Below are 15,090 nucleotides of genomic sequence, written 5' to 3' on the forward strand. Positions count from 1 at the left end.
TGATCATTAGAAAAATTTATTTTATATTTTAATTATACTGAACAGTAATGGAATTTTTAAATTACATGGTTTTAAATAGTGTATCTGGCAAATGTCGACCTTCGCTATCCACACACTGCTGCATACGTTTTCTGAAGTTTTCATGAACTCTAACAAGCATGTCCACTGGTATTCTGCCAATTTCAGCTTCAATATTGTTCCTTAGGTCTTCCAAGGTGTTGGGACGGTTGATATACACCTTAGACTTCAGGTAACCCCAAAGGAAAAAAATCGCATGGGGCTAAATCTGGTGAGCGTGCTGGCCAGTTCACATCTCCCCTCAAAGAGATAAGCCGTCCAGGAAACATTTGCCTCAAACAATTCATGGTAACCCTCGCTGTGTGTGCAGTGGCACCATCCTGTTGGAACCATGTATCCTCTAGTTCCATTGCCTCAAGAGCCGGCTGAAAATAATCCTGTATCATAGACAAGTACCGTTCGGAGTTCACAGTTATGGCACGACCATTATCCTGAAAAAAGTAAGGACCAATGATGCCTACTCGTGATATGGCGCACCACACAGTGACGCGGTCCGAATGCAGAGGTCTCTCGTGAACTTCTCTGGGGTTTGTTTCACTCCAGTAACGCATATTTTGTTTGTTTACACACCCACTGAGGTGAAAATGTGCCTCATCAGAAAAAAACACAATTGCGTCACGGGGTATCGTTGCTAACATGTCTTTACAAGAGGTCCGCCGTGTCAAATAGTCCCATGCTGACAAATGTTGGACCACGCACATTTTATACGGGTGAAAATTCAGTTCATCATGAAGAATCCGGTGGAGAGAACGTCTTGAAATGCCAAGAGCAAATGATTGCTTCCGAGCAGAGCGTTTCGGAGATTGCAGTACTGCTGCTCTAACTCTCTCGATGTTTTGTGGTGTTGTAATCCTTCTCTCAGGTCCCCTTCGTACACATGACACATTCCCTGCTGTTCTGAATGCATTCACCCAATTTACAATTGATTGCCGTCCAGGAACACGTCCGCGTGGAGGAACAGCGAATTGTAAACGAAAAGCACGCTGCACTGCAATGATCGAGTGGGCATTTGAAAAATACGCTTCAACACAAAATGACCTCTCCTCACGTGTCCACTGCATGATAGCAACTGAAAGGCAGAAGAATACAAATCTCCCATCAGCCACTGTAAGCCACACCCACTCTCCCCTCTCTTCGACCGACAGTGCCGCCACAGCATGCAGTGCAAAAAAGCAAATTACCGCGCTCCACCCTGTATAACCTCCATTTTCTCTTGTGTACATAATCTGTTACACACAAATTGAAGGGACGATGGTGGTCACACACGGCATATCTATGCTCACCTGCACAGGTGTCAGAAATAGTGAATTCATGAGGCTGTTATATGTGCATCATGAATTCATTATTTCTGACACCTCACTTGATGAGTATAGATCTCTTTAATGTGACAGTCATTGTCTCTTCAGTCTGTGTCCAATGGATACTGCAGAACAGAATCAGGACGCAATGACGTCACCAAGCTTAAAGCAACATGGCTGCCATAACACAAGCAGTATGTGGTCAGTGTTTTATATTAGTATTTGTAAGCAAAAACAAGGAGTGGAACAATTAGAGGTAAATTATGATATTAACATAATAACTAGCACCTCTGCCTTTATCACCCACTCCTGCTTTTGGATTACAAATACTGATATTAAATACAGACCAAATACTGCTAGTTTTAGGACAGCCTTGGTTTGTAGAGAAAAAACACAGGAGACACGGTCAACACAACCAAAACTAAAGTTTATTAATGAGAAATGTTATTATCATTTCAGAAAATTAAAATGGTACAGATCTAATTGCAACAGGACATTTACACAACATTGTCCTGCCATGACACACGTCCAATATCTGAATCAAAAAAGGCAACAAATTGGTCCCGCATGTGACCAACTGCTGCAGTTGCCCTCAGCGGGTGATGCTGGAAATCGGGAAGTGGGTGTGCAACTGGATCATCCAGTTCAATGTTGGGTTGCTCCTTAGCCATTATATAATTGTGCATAATCACACAGGCTTTGACCACCTCGTCGACTGTTTCCACTTTTAGATTTAAGGCTGATGCAAGAATGCGCCATTTAGAGACCAGAATGCCAAAGGAACACTCTACTGTTCTTCGGGCCCTGGTCAGCCTGTAGTTAAAGATCCTTCTAGTGTGGTTCAAGTCCCGACTAGAGTAGGGCTTCAGTAGGTTTTCACACATCTGAAAGGCCTCATGCCCAACCATAACAAATGGCAGCGGTGGACCTTGAGTGTTGGGGAGAGGCTGTGGCGGGGGAAAATTGAAATTTTTGCCGTACACAAGGCGGCCCATATCCGAGTTCTTGAAAGTATGGGAATCGTTGCCACGGCCAAAAGCTCCAATGTCCACGGTGATGAAGTGACAGTTCGCATCAGCTACTGCCATGAGCACATCAGAAAAATATTTTTTATAGTTGAAATACTCCGATCCTGTTCTGGCAGGTTTGATAATGCGGATGTGCTTTCCATCCACCGCTCCTAAACAGTTGGGGAAATCACACACACTCCAGAATTTTTCCGCAATTTCAAGCCACATGTCCACGGTGGGTAGGGGTATAAACTCATCCCGGAGTACATTCCACAAAGCCCGGCAGGTGTCCGCAACTATTCCGGACAGGGTGGATATTCCAAGCTGGTATTGGAAGTGGAGGGATGATAAACTCTCTCCGGTTGCCAGAAATCTGTAAGAAAAAGAAACCCCCCAAAAATTACAAACTATTCTATTTATGGTGTGGTAACGCTAAAGAGAGGAACATACCCAAAACATACATGTCAGAAAACACAAAATTTGGACTGTCATTGGTTTAGATTTGGAACGTACCTTAATGTAACCAGCAGATGTTCCTCTGGTGGAATCGCTCTACGGAGCTGGGTGTCCTGTCTGCGTATGACTCCTTGGACACGAGCAAGCAAATCCCGGAACGAGTCTTGCGACATCTTTGTATATTCATGGAATTTCTCCGGGTTGGCATTAGGCTCGCCATACAGCGTGTGATAGGCTCCACGTCTCTCACGTAGTTCGGTAATGGGGTGTCTCCAAAAACGCCTACATTGTCTACTTCTCCATCTTTCGCGATTTCTGTCTTGCTCCCAAGCAAAAGCACAGGCAAGAAACAGCTTGATGCTTAAATCCAGGTTGAAATAAAAGCTCTCCATGCGAAGATCCATCATGACACTGGATAGAGGAGCAAAATCTGAAGATTACAGCTGTTCAGGGGTATATATAAAGAAATCCCATAATACACGCCCTCTGTAGTCCCATTGGCGGTGTCTGGTTATCTAGATTTTTCTCTTGTGAAATTTCTCATCATGCGCACAAAAAACGCATATAAACGCGTACAAACACAGCATTTTTTTTACCGCATGCGTCTAAAAAACGCCGCGTTTGTACGCGTTTATATGCGTTTTTTCCACCCCTTGCGGATGCGTATTAAACGCTGCAGATTTAAACGCAAATATGAAACTAGCCTTAGTACATTGTTTTTGGTTATAGTAGTTGTCCAAGTGAAGCAATGGCCGGGGGACCACCACGGTGCAGGAAGACTACTGTACACAAGATGAGGTGCAAATAAGGATAATAAAGGGTAGATTTATTGGGAGGCAAGGAATGAAGGGAAAGAGGAAGATGTAAACGGGTATACAATGGCAAAAAAACAATTTACAAGAGTAATAATCTTTATCTTTTCCGTAAAATAGCACGGTGCTCCAGCTATTACAGACTCAAAATATGTCTAACAAGCAAATGTAAACAACAAACAAGTGATGATGCTACTCTACGTATGACCTCCCTGGCCTTTACTAAGCAGGCCACACGGCTCCCGTGTACTGACTATTGAAGCCTACACTAGGCCCTAACAGGTGCACCAAACAGGAACAAACTCACTGTGATGTTGGAGAATCAGGTCCAGTCCCAGGGGGCCCCCCAGCAGTCCAATACGGTGGTGCGCACGGCTTTCTGTCAGCTCTGTGAAACGTCTTCTCCTTGCTTCTGGATCCTAGGGATGCTCCTGGAAACTGTAAATCCCATTCTCTGTATCTTTGTGGCTCTCTTGCAGCTATATCAGGACACAGTTCTTCTCTCTTTCAGCTATCAGCACAAAAAGTCCTCTCTCCAACAGCCTCAGCTCACACACGCTGCTCCAGCTCCACACCTGCACTCTGCGCAAAGTAGTTCATTACATTGATTATTGCAGGGGAGAAGCAGAACATTCCATCACGCCAGACAAGGGGGTGCAGCCTCTTAAAGTGACAGCGTGTTCCTTACTGTCCATAACAGCACCACCCTCTTACATGCCTCCCTTCTTAATGATGGTCGTCTTCGGCCATCACAGCATCAGGGTCAAAGTGTAATGGAGGAACGTGCAATGCGGAAACAGCACCTATAGAGGAGGCAACAAAGGTGTAAAAACAGACAGAGCACACTGTTCTACATATCGGACTGGTGGAACCCCTGCATTAGACCTCTGGGATCTCCGAAGCTCTTGGCTGTCAGGCAAGGCTTGACTATCTTCCAGAGGAACACTTGTTGCAGAAGACATTGTGAGCTCTTGTCTGGTCTCGTCCTCGCATGGTGGTACTGGTACATCCATGGGATTACCGTCTCTGTGCGGCTGAGGACCCCCTACTGTGTCAGAGACGGTTCACCACTTATCGATTTCACCATCAGGCATGACAGATTCAGGAAGTGGAGTAGCGCCTTCAGGCAACAATGGCGTAGAACAGACTTCAGACCGGCAAGGCCGCAGCATATTTCTAGGGGCGGATGCCTCAGTCTCAATCTGTACCTTGTAAACAGGGCCATTAGCATACACTCGCTCGATAACTTTGTATGGCTGTACTTCCCATTTCTCACTTAGTTTTCCCTTGGGGTGTTTCTCTCTGACTAATACTCGGTCTCCAGGTTGGAGCGGTAACTCTTGAGTCGGTTTGCGGCCCGTATGTTCTTTTTCTTGCAGCTGCTGACCCGCCAACCGCCTTAACGTTTGCAATCGTTGCCGATACTCGTTCACCCATGAGGTAACATTTTGCTCCATCAGCTCCTCTGGCTGTTGCAAATTCAGCTCAATGATCTCTCATCCAGCTCTTCCAAACAACAGAAGATAGGGGGTATAACCCGTGGTGGAGTGGACCCGATTGTTGTAGGTCCAGACCAATTCCGGCAGATAGTCTGGCCAACACACCTTCTTATCCTCCTCAAACGTTCTCAGCATTTGAAGTAAGGTTCAGTTGAAGCCTTCACAAGCTCCGTTGCCTTTAGGGTGGTAAGTGGTGGTCCGGGACTGCTCTATGCCATACATACGATACAATTCTTCCATCACCTTGCCTTGGAAACATGCGCCTTGGTCGGAATGGATGTGCTTTGGGCACCCATACACCCGGATGAAGTCTTGACAGATGGCTCGCGCCGCCAATTCCGCAGTCTGATCTCTGGTCGGAGTGACTACTGCGAACTTAGAGAAATGATCGGTCATCACCAAACAGTATTGCAGCCCCCGGGCTGAGTGTCCCACGAGGAGGTAGTCGATCATCAAGACTTCTAGAGGTTCCTTAGTTTGTATGGTCTGGATGGGTGCCCTCTGTTCGGTACTCTTAATGAGGTCACATACTCGACATTGCCGGCAAACCTCTTCCACCACAAACTCCAACCGGGGGCAATACACATACCGTTGTAACCATTGGTAGGTCTTCGTGGGGCCGAAGTGCGCTCCAAATTCGTGGGTTTCTTTAGCCACTTCGTGAGCCATTCTTCCTGGAATGTCAACTTGCCACCATACTTCCATATCTTTTGGCTATTGCCTCTTACGATCTAGCACTGACTCTCGCACCTCCAGTCTATCCCACTGATGTAACACACTCCTCATTTCAGAGTCCAGATCATCTCTCTTGTTTGCCAGGCTTCCGCTTTTGAGTTACCCATCATTTCATCTGTCTCAGCCCTTCGTCTTCATCCTGAATGTGTCCCCATTCCTCATTGGTTCTCCCCAACAACTGGGGTAATGCGCAGGCCTCCCTTCTTGACTAGGCTGCAACCATTGGGGGCTTTAACTTGCGAAAGTCTGGGGTTTCCTCCTCTTCGAGTTGCTCATCAAGATCCCCCACTGGAGTCTCCACAGTCACTCTTGACAGCCCATCAGCATTTGCGTTTTCGGTAGCAGAGCGATAATGGATGGTAAAGTCGAACTTAGCTAGGCGAGCCACCCACCACTGTTCTAAGGCCCCCAATTTAGCATTCTCAAAGTGGGCCAGGGAATTATTGTCTGTTCGAACTTGAATCTTGGTACCTGTCAGGAAGCCTGCAAACTTTTCTGTAATGGCCCACACCAGGGCCAGGAGCTCTAACCGGAAGGAGCTGTAATTGTGAGGGTTTCTTTCGCTATCTCGCAGGGACCTGCTGGCATATCCGATGACTCTCTCATGTCCATCCTGTATCTGAGAAAGTACTGCACCGAGTCCATGAAGGCTACCATCTGTGTACAACAGGAACGGTTGATCGAAGTCTGCATAGGCCAAAATCGGGGCTGAAGTAAGGGCATTCTTTATAGCCTGGAGGGCCTCGTCTTGTCCCTGTGCCCAGGGGATGCACTGGGTCTCCGGCACTCCAGTGGTTCCCCTCAGCAACTCATTGAGAGGACCCGTCACCTTCGCGAAGTCTTTAACAAACCGGCGGTAGTACCCAGCGAGTCCCAGGAAGGCCTGAAGTTCTCTCACTGTTCGAGGGACTGGCCACTTCTGGATAGCAGCCACTTTTTCTGGCGAGGGTAGAACTCCATCTTGTGACACTATGTGGCCCAGGTACTCGATCTCTCTCTTGAAGAGGTGGCACTTCTTTGGCTTTACCTTCAGGCAAACCGGGCAAGGTGTTCTACGAATGAGGCCGAACACACAATGATGTCATCCAGATAGATCAGGGTAGCCTCAAAATTTAAGTCTCCCAAACACTTTTCCATCAGCCGTTGAAATGTGCCTGGAGCATTGGAGAGCCCGAAGGGCATCCAGTTAAACTCGAACAGTGCAGGCATTGAGTTTCCTGTAATCTACACAGAACCGGATGGTCCCATCCTTTTTCTTGATGAGCACAACCGGGGCTGCCCAAGGGCTCTGACTACTCCGCACCAATCCTGAATCCAGCATCTGCCTCAGTAATGTTTTCACCTCTTGATACATCTTGGGTGGGATCTGCCGGTATCGTTCTCGAATTGGACGAGCTTCCCCAGTCGGTATCTCACGTGTGATGGCTTCAGTACAACCGAAATCTTCTGCGTGACGGGCGAATGCGGCCTGATTTTCCCACAGCATAGTTCCTATTACTTGCACATGCTCAGGGCCCAGAGCCTTCACATCCACTTCTATTTGATCAAGGATGACCCGTCCACTCCACTCCGGGTATGGCGTCTCTTCGTCCCCCGCAGCAACTGCTAGGGTCCACCCCACGCCTTCTTTCGGTGATAAAGACATCTCCTTCTGACTCACCTCTTCACCCTTATGTAGGTAGACCAGGGCCAGATCTGTCCCTCGTGGCAAGGTGACCTCCCCGGGGCCCACATTCAAAGCTCTTATGGGGACATGTCCTCGCTGGACCACAGCTATCGTACGAGCTATCATGACTTCTTGGTCCACTCCTCTGCCTACCACAGGCTGAACAACCACTTCCAACCTGTCAAGGTTGCGGTGAGTCCCCACTGGAAGGTATACTATAGTTTCTCGCTCGGGAGGTAGGATTACTGGTTCTTTACCAGGAGCCCTGATGACCCCTACCGTCTGATAAGATGGCACACTCTTCTGCGTCCCACAGACGCGGATCAGTCATTGAAGGGCTTCTTGAGTAGGCTTATGTGTAGTAGCATTCTTCCAATAGCCAGGTCCCCGTTTGGTAAACATAATTTGATCGAGTTCACGTAGGATGTTCATTCCCAGTACTACAGGCACACCTTCCTTGATAGGCTCAGGGACTAGCAGGATCCCTTTTCTCCCAACTTCTTGCCCACAGATTCGAATATTCATCCACACGACCCCTGTGACCGGGATCGGTTGTTGGTTGGCAGCAAACAACCGGATCAATGTCTCTTTTTCTGGCTTGGCCAGGTCCTGGAAATACTGCTTGAAATACGCTTCTGGCATCGTTGTCACTTGTGACCCGGTATCTATCAGGCAATCCACTAGAACTCCTTCGAAATCAGCAGGTAGGATAGGGCTCCCAGCAATCAAGTGTTCGTTATGATATGGAGCGGCCTCTCTCCTCGCCTCCCCCACAGAGTGCTGCACTACTGCGGGGGTTGGTAGTTTAACGGCGGCTCCCACTGGCCTTGAGTATAGTTCCGACAGTCTCTGGCAAGGTGCCCCCGTCCTCCACATTCCCAGCATTGGATGCCTCCTCCTCGCCGGGGGTACCTCGAGCCTGTCCTCGTGCCTCCGATGCCTGACGGGAGGGGGCTTGCTCCCACTGATCCCTTATCGGTCGGGCTGAAGTATGGTTGCATGAGTACGGTGGGTCAGACTGTTGTAGTTCCCCCACTCTTCGCTCCATCTGGGTCAGTTTCTCTTGCACGTTGACAAGGGACCGCTGCAAGTCTTGCACCACCTGGACCAGCACCTCCTGATGGTTTGTGTCCCCTCTGGTATTGGCACCCTGGACACGCATCACCCCAGATGCATAGCTCTCTTCTTTACTTCGGGCCACTGTTTCCGCCAGGATTTGACGAAACGTAAGAGCCGGATCTGCCTGGACCCGTTCTGACAGTGCTCGCCTCAAGGATGTGCTGTGTAGTCCCAGAATGAATTGCAGCCGGAGTATCCGGTCTTTAGAGCCCATACCGCCAAATCCATCCGCCTCCTTTCTCTGCACCTCTACTAACACTTCTTGCAGTGCTGTTGCATACTGAGAAATTCCTTCTTCTTCCCGCTGCAGCCTAGAGAAAAATTTGGCGCGAAGGTGTCCGGCGCTAGCAGTCTCACCGTAGATCTCTTCCAGGACCTTTACTAGCTCCTTCAGGGTACTGCGGGTGAGTTCTGGTTGTAGGCAGACGTTTCTACAGGCTTCTCCCTCTAGGGCAGTTAACGCAATGTCCACTTCAAGGTCTGGGCTGATGTTATAAATCTTCAGGGTGCTTTGCAGCCGGGACACCCAGTCAGACAGTGGCATATTCTTGTCATCAAACCTTGGTAGGACACTAAATATGGTGCCCATAGGGAGTGTCCTTGCAGGGGTTCCATCAATGCCCACAGCATCTCCATTAACATTAGCATTCCCACCATTGCTCTCTGCTGCCTCCATCTTGCTGACAGTACCCTGCTCGCAGCGCCACTTGAAGCGATGGCCGGGGGACCACCACGGTGCAGGAAGACTACTGTACACAAGATGAGGTGCAAACAACAAAGGGTAGATTTATTGGGAGGAAAGGAATGAAGGGAATGAAGAAGATGCAAACAGGGGTATACAATGGCAAAAGACAATTTACAAGAGTAATAAACTTTATCTTTTCCGTAAAATAGCACGGTGCTCCAGCTATTACAGACTCAAAATATGTCTAACAAGCAAATGTAAACAACAAACAAGTGATGATGCTACTCTACGTATGACCTCCCTGGCCTTTACTAAGCAGGCCACACGGCTCCCGTGTACTGACTATTGAAGCCTACACTAGGCCCTAACAGGTGCACCAAACAGGAACAAACTCACTGTGATGTTGGAGAATCAGGTCCAGTCCCAGGGAGCCCCCCAGCAGTCCAATACGGTGGTGCGCACGGCTTTCTGTCAGCTCTGTGAAACATGGTCTTCTTGCATCTGGATCCTAGGGATGCTCCTGGAAACTGTAAATCCCTTTCTCTGTATCTTCGCGGCTTGTGTGCATGAGAAAGTGCAGGCGCATGCGCAGGACAGAAGTGGGCGCCATGAGGAAGAGAGTCATCATATCTCCGGGACCAGCAATGCTGCTTTGCGACTGCGCTGTATGCAGCGATATGGTGGAGCGCTTGTGCGTTCCACATAACACTGCTCACGTCATCAATGTGAGCATACGCGTTCCAGAGAGCGTCATCAATAGGAGCATATGCGCTCCATAGAGCACGCCTGACGTCATTAAACTTCCTGATGCAGCACAGCACGTGTTATGGTGCCGGGTATAGGAGGACGCCAATGCCCAATTGAGGTGGGTGGAGATTAAAGCACTGCACTATATAAGAGAGTGGATATGGTAGCTGGTAGCACAGACTCTGGTATACAGCATCTTGATTCCCGCCTGTAGCTCAATGGCCTATTAAGGATAAGCAATATGTTAAGTCCCCTGATGAACCCCCTGAGAAAATATTACGGGGTAGAAACGCGTCAGGACAGCATGAACATGAGCCAATGTATTTACATGGCTGTTATAAGGGAACATCTGAGGAGCAAAGAGATAAGTGGATAACTTGTATTAGTTATGTTTTTTCATATCACATGGTGCATATCTAGTATACTAAGCACTTGATTTACTAAGGCATTTGTTGGGTATATCCCCGTTATGGTAAACTATGAAGATGGGAGTATTTGTCTAACCTATCTATGTAAACTTACAATATATGGTGCATATATGGTATATTAAGCACTTTATTGACTAAGGCATCAGTGAGAGATAATAAGTGTGTGGGTACATCCCCTTTATGATAAACTATGGATATGGGATCATTTTTCTAGCCTATCTGTGCACTTAGTAAGGCTGTTTTTTTTAGGTTAATCTTACAGTATTTTTTCAAGCTGTCAAAGAAAAACTTGTTGGCAACATATATACAGGACAGCTTAGGTGCAGTATAGCTTCCTGCTGATCGAAGATCTGTCACTACTCCATATTTTACATAGCTCTACAAACAGCTATTTAAGCCCTTAGTGACTATTTTTGCTATTAATAGTGGTAGCCATAGTTTACAGTGTATATAGAAGTGCTTTAGTATTTTTATTATGGATCTAATTTGATCCATATATGTGTGTTTTGTCTGTGGATATTAGTTTTTATGGATCACCTAGGGATATAAGGGACAGCCACCGTGGAGCGGGGGCGCCATATCGCTTATTTAGGGTGCCAACCTCCACTGTAAGGAAGGATGTCAGACTTTAGGGCCTATTAGGGTCAGAAGAGGCATATTATATGTAGCATTTTTTCATTTTTTCTATTTTTTTCATTTTTGATGATTTTTTATTGTTATTTTTCAAATTTTTTCAGTTTTTCTATATGGTTTTTTTTTTGGTATCACAAAAATGTCCTCTATATAAACGTCTCTATATATATGCTGTGTCCCTAATTCCAGGAATTTTGGTCCCTAACAGGGATGTTTTTTATCTAGATTTTTTGTTGATTGTATGTATTGTACTAGATGATTAATAAAGATTGATGTTTTTAGGGGTAGGTTTGTTTTTTGCTTGATACTGTGCTGGATACTCCCCTGTTTAAAATTGTTTTGACAGTTGTACTCTCTTGCAGCTATATCAGGACACAGTTCTTCTCTCTTTCAGCTGTCAGCACAAAAAGTCCTCTCTCCAGCAGCCTCAGCTCACACACGCTGCTCCAGCTCCATACTTGCACTCTGCGCAGAGTAGTTCATTACATCGATTATTGCAGGGGAGAAGCAGAACATTCCATCACGCTAGACAAGGGGGTGCAGCCTCTTAAATTGACAGCATGTTCCTTACTGTCCATAACAGCACCACCCTCTTACACAAGCTTGAAGATAAAGTCTGCATTGACTATGTGACTGCGGACTTCTGAATCCTCGCATAGCTCACTTGCTGTGAGGATTCTCCGACTCTAGGAGTTGGTGATCATGTGCAGTGGCATAACTTAAACAGCATGGGCCCCAAAGCAAAAGCTTTAATGGTGACCAAAATTATTGCACATTTTTAATAGCATTGGTCTTTTTATATAGGCCAAATGGACTTTTGGGTCCCCCTACGCTCCAGGGCCAGGGTACGATTGCAACCTTCCGTACCTACTGTAGTTACGCCCCTGATCATGTTGCTGCAAGTATGTGATTTTCATGCAAGCGGTCACTTGCTAACTAGATGTACACAGCCTCACTCAATATAAGTGAAGTGAACAAAGCCGAGTACTATCAGTCTGAATGTGGCCGGAGGTGTGAAAATCACATATTTACGGTCACATAAAGGCCGGCTCCCAATGTGGAAATGGAAGATCCTCACAGTATGCACTATGAGGATTCAGAAGACTGACGTTACCTAGACTTTAACCTCAAACCCTTTAACGATCAGTATGGTGGTATTATTAATACCTAATACCATATATGCTGGTAATATTTGGTTATGGTTTGTTGGTATTTGTAATATTGCAATATTATTATTTTGATGTTATAATTATGTAATATTATACAACAATATTATTTATATTATTAGAATTATTGGTCTTGTAGGAAATCTTAATTTCCTCCCGGTAGGGTAATATAAGTAATATATTCCCATCTGGTGCTTGGGAGAGAGGACACCATGGGCCTGTGTGATTTCAAATGCCAGAGCTGAATTTCAGTCCCAGTCCATCCCTAGCTAGAAGTATAGGCGTTAGAGATGACCACGCTGTTGCAGTAAGTAAAAGTTTCCACACTACAATATAGATGTGCAGCACCCCAGGGTCCTGGTCGTTGCAGTAATATCATTCTCCTGTAGGGGGGGAGTGATGTTATGTTCGGAGGCAATAAAGGAGATCTCTTTACCAGGTAACACAAACATACAACATATTTCATACTCCAGTCCACCAGGGGGATTTATTAGGGCACTCTTCACACTTAGGTAAATCTGGTGGTCTGGAGAGGAAGTTAGTGAGATGCTGGCTGGGCTTCTCCCAGTGAGTTGCTGCCTGAGCTCCGCTCAGCTAGTTGGTCCCTGACAGGGGTGGGATCCTGTCAGAGGCCTAGACAGAAGGCCACAGAGCTGTGCCTTCCCCACGTGCGGCAGCTTCCAGAAAGAGACATTGAAGGATAACTGTATTGTAGAGAGGGTGAAGAAGTCATAGCAAAAGGAGAGGAAACCAGAAGGAGTTCTGCCCTGCACAGGCTGCCTCCTTCTGAGGCGCAGGATCCCGGTAGCCGGAACACCGAGGGAGTAAGGATCTCTACGCTTTACTCCAGAGACCGGCAGGACAGCTAATTCTACGTTACCTGCCCGCCCTATACCCAGGAGGCAAGGTGGCACCCACGAGAGGCTGGGGCATGATAGAGTCCCTGTAAAAAGCCTCACACCACCGGTCATACGGGTTTGTCCTATCCATCTGGGGGACAGAGAGAGACATAACATCTCTAACACCAACAACAGTTGTGAGAACCTTATGAGAGGCTCAGCAATAAGGTACTACAACACCCAAGGCGCTAGAGGAAGGCTACTGATTTCCACCTAGATAAGGGGACTCTGGATTTGCCTCCAAACCGGCCGGATTCTGCCTGCCCTGTGATCTGTGCTCTGGACTGTGGATGCTGAAGCCTTCAGTAAAAAGGTAAAGAGACTGCAACCTTGTGTCCTCATTCTTCACTGTGCCTCACACCATCCACCATTTACACACTGGGAAGCCCTGGGGACATACTTCACCTGTGGGAAGGTATACCATCTAGCTGCAATAACATCACCCCAGTGGACCCCTAAGCAGCATCGGTCACCCTGACCGAATACCACAGGTGGCATCACAAACATTTCCCCTTTAAAGACCTTTCCCCCCTTTTTTCAACGGACGCCCTAGGGCCACGGACCGGGTCAGCCACCGTGACATCCCCCTGAGAACCGAAGGACCCGATACCGAGTACCCCTAGCCCTTGGGGGCGATCCAGATGCAGCTAGTTTTATAACATGTTTCTAGCTCGAACCCTTTTTCAAACAGAAACTATCTTTTTCTGATCAGCTCTGATCTCTTTGTTGGTACTAAATATCCTGATTAAATATCGAGTTGCAAAACATGTGATTTCACCTACATGGGTGAATGGACCTGTTTTGTGTGACTGTATCCTTAAAAGGGAAGGCCGAAACTAACATTTATTTCAATCCTAAATGCCTGTCTTTTTAATGTCATAATCTAATCTCTTTTCCAATATACTTTCATTAAAAAGTCCTTATCTTTCACTCACTATGCTATCTATCTTCTTAATTTTTTTTTACTACTTATTGTCTGATTTACGTCTCTTTACATATAACTTCTTTGCCTAAGCAGAACTGTACCTTGCTCATGCAGTGAGGTGGGGGAGGGGGGTGAGTCCGGTGCTTTAGCTCTCCAACTTCTACCGTGAGGTAATAAAGATGCTCCTGGCTGTCCTGACTGCTTCTTTGATTACAGCAATCGCTTTTCTAGAAGAATTGGTCTATAAAGCTTGTCTGATTTCAGTCTGACAGGAGACTTTATAGCACACACCTTACTATTGGATCTCCCAGACACAATAACAACTTTCCCAGTATCCCCTGGGGCAGAGCTAACTCCTCCTACTCCCTATCTGCTATAATGTTGATACTAAATCAGCACTGCATCTTCTGTCACTATATACTAGAAAAGAGATTAGATTATGATATTAAATACAGACATTTAAGATTGAAATAAATGTTTTGGACCAACCCTTTAAGGGGGTTTTCAAAGAAAGCGATTAAATGGCCTTAACATGTAATTCAAATGGCCAGAATATCCTAGACACGTGTCAGAATTGTCTGCAGTCTAAAGATCAGTCGTCCTGTGCCTCTAATAGCCACGGAAGGATCTGATATCCACCCGTAGCTGTTAACCAGTTAAATTCTTCTGTCAATCACACATTTAACATATGCCGGGCAGAAGCGCACCACAAGTCCCGCACATTGGCAACCCTGTCTCTTGATCGGGAGGGGGCAATGTGTTGTCATGATAGCATAGTCTGATCCATGCACCTTTCACATTCCATCTTTCAAATTACATATTTTTAATTACTTTGAATTAGACTGAATTGGACTGGGATTGATTGGAAGGTTACAGAATACTAAACCACTACAATGTTTCTGTTTCTTTTCTCTTTCACCCCATACTACTTTCC

The sequence above is a fragment of the Ranitomeya imitator genome, chromosome 3 (genome assembly GCF_032444005.1).
Source record: "Ranitomeya imitator isolate aRanImi1 chromosome 3, aRanImi1.pri, whole genome shotgun sequence".
Lineage (NCBI taxonomy): Eukaryota > Metazoa > Chordata > Amphibia > Anura > Dendrobatidae > Ranitomeya > Ranitomeya imitator.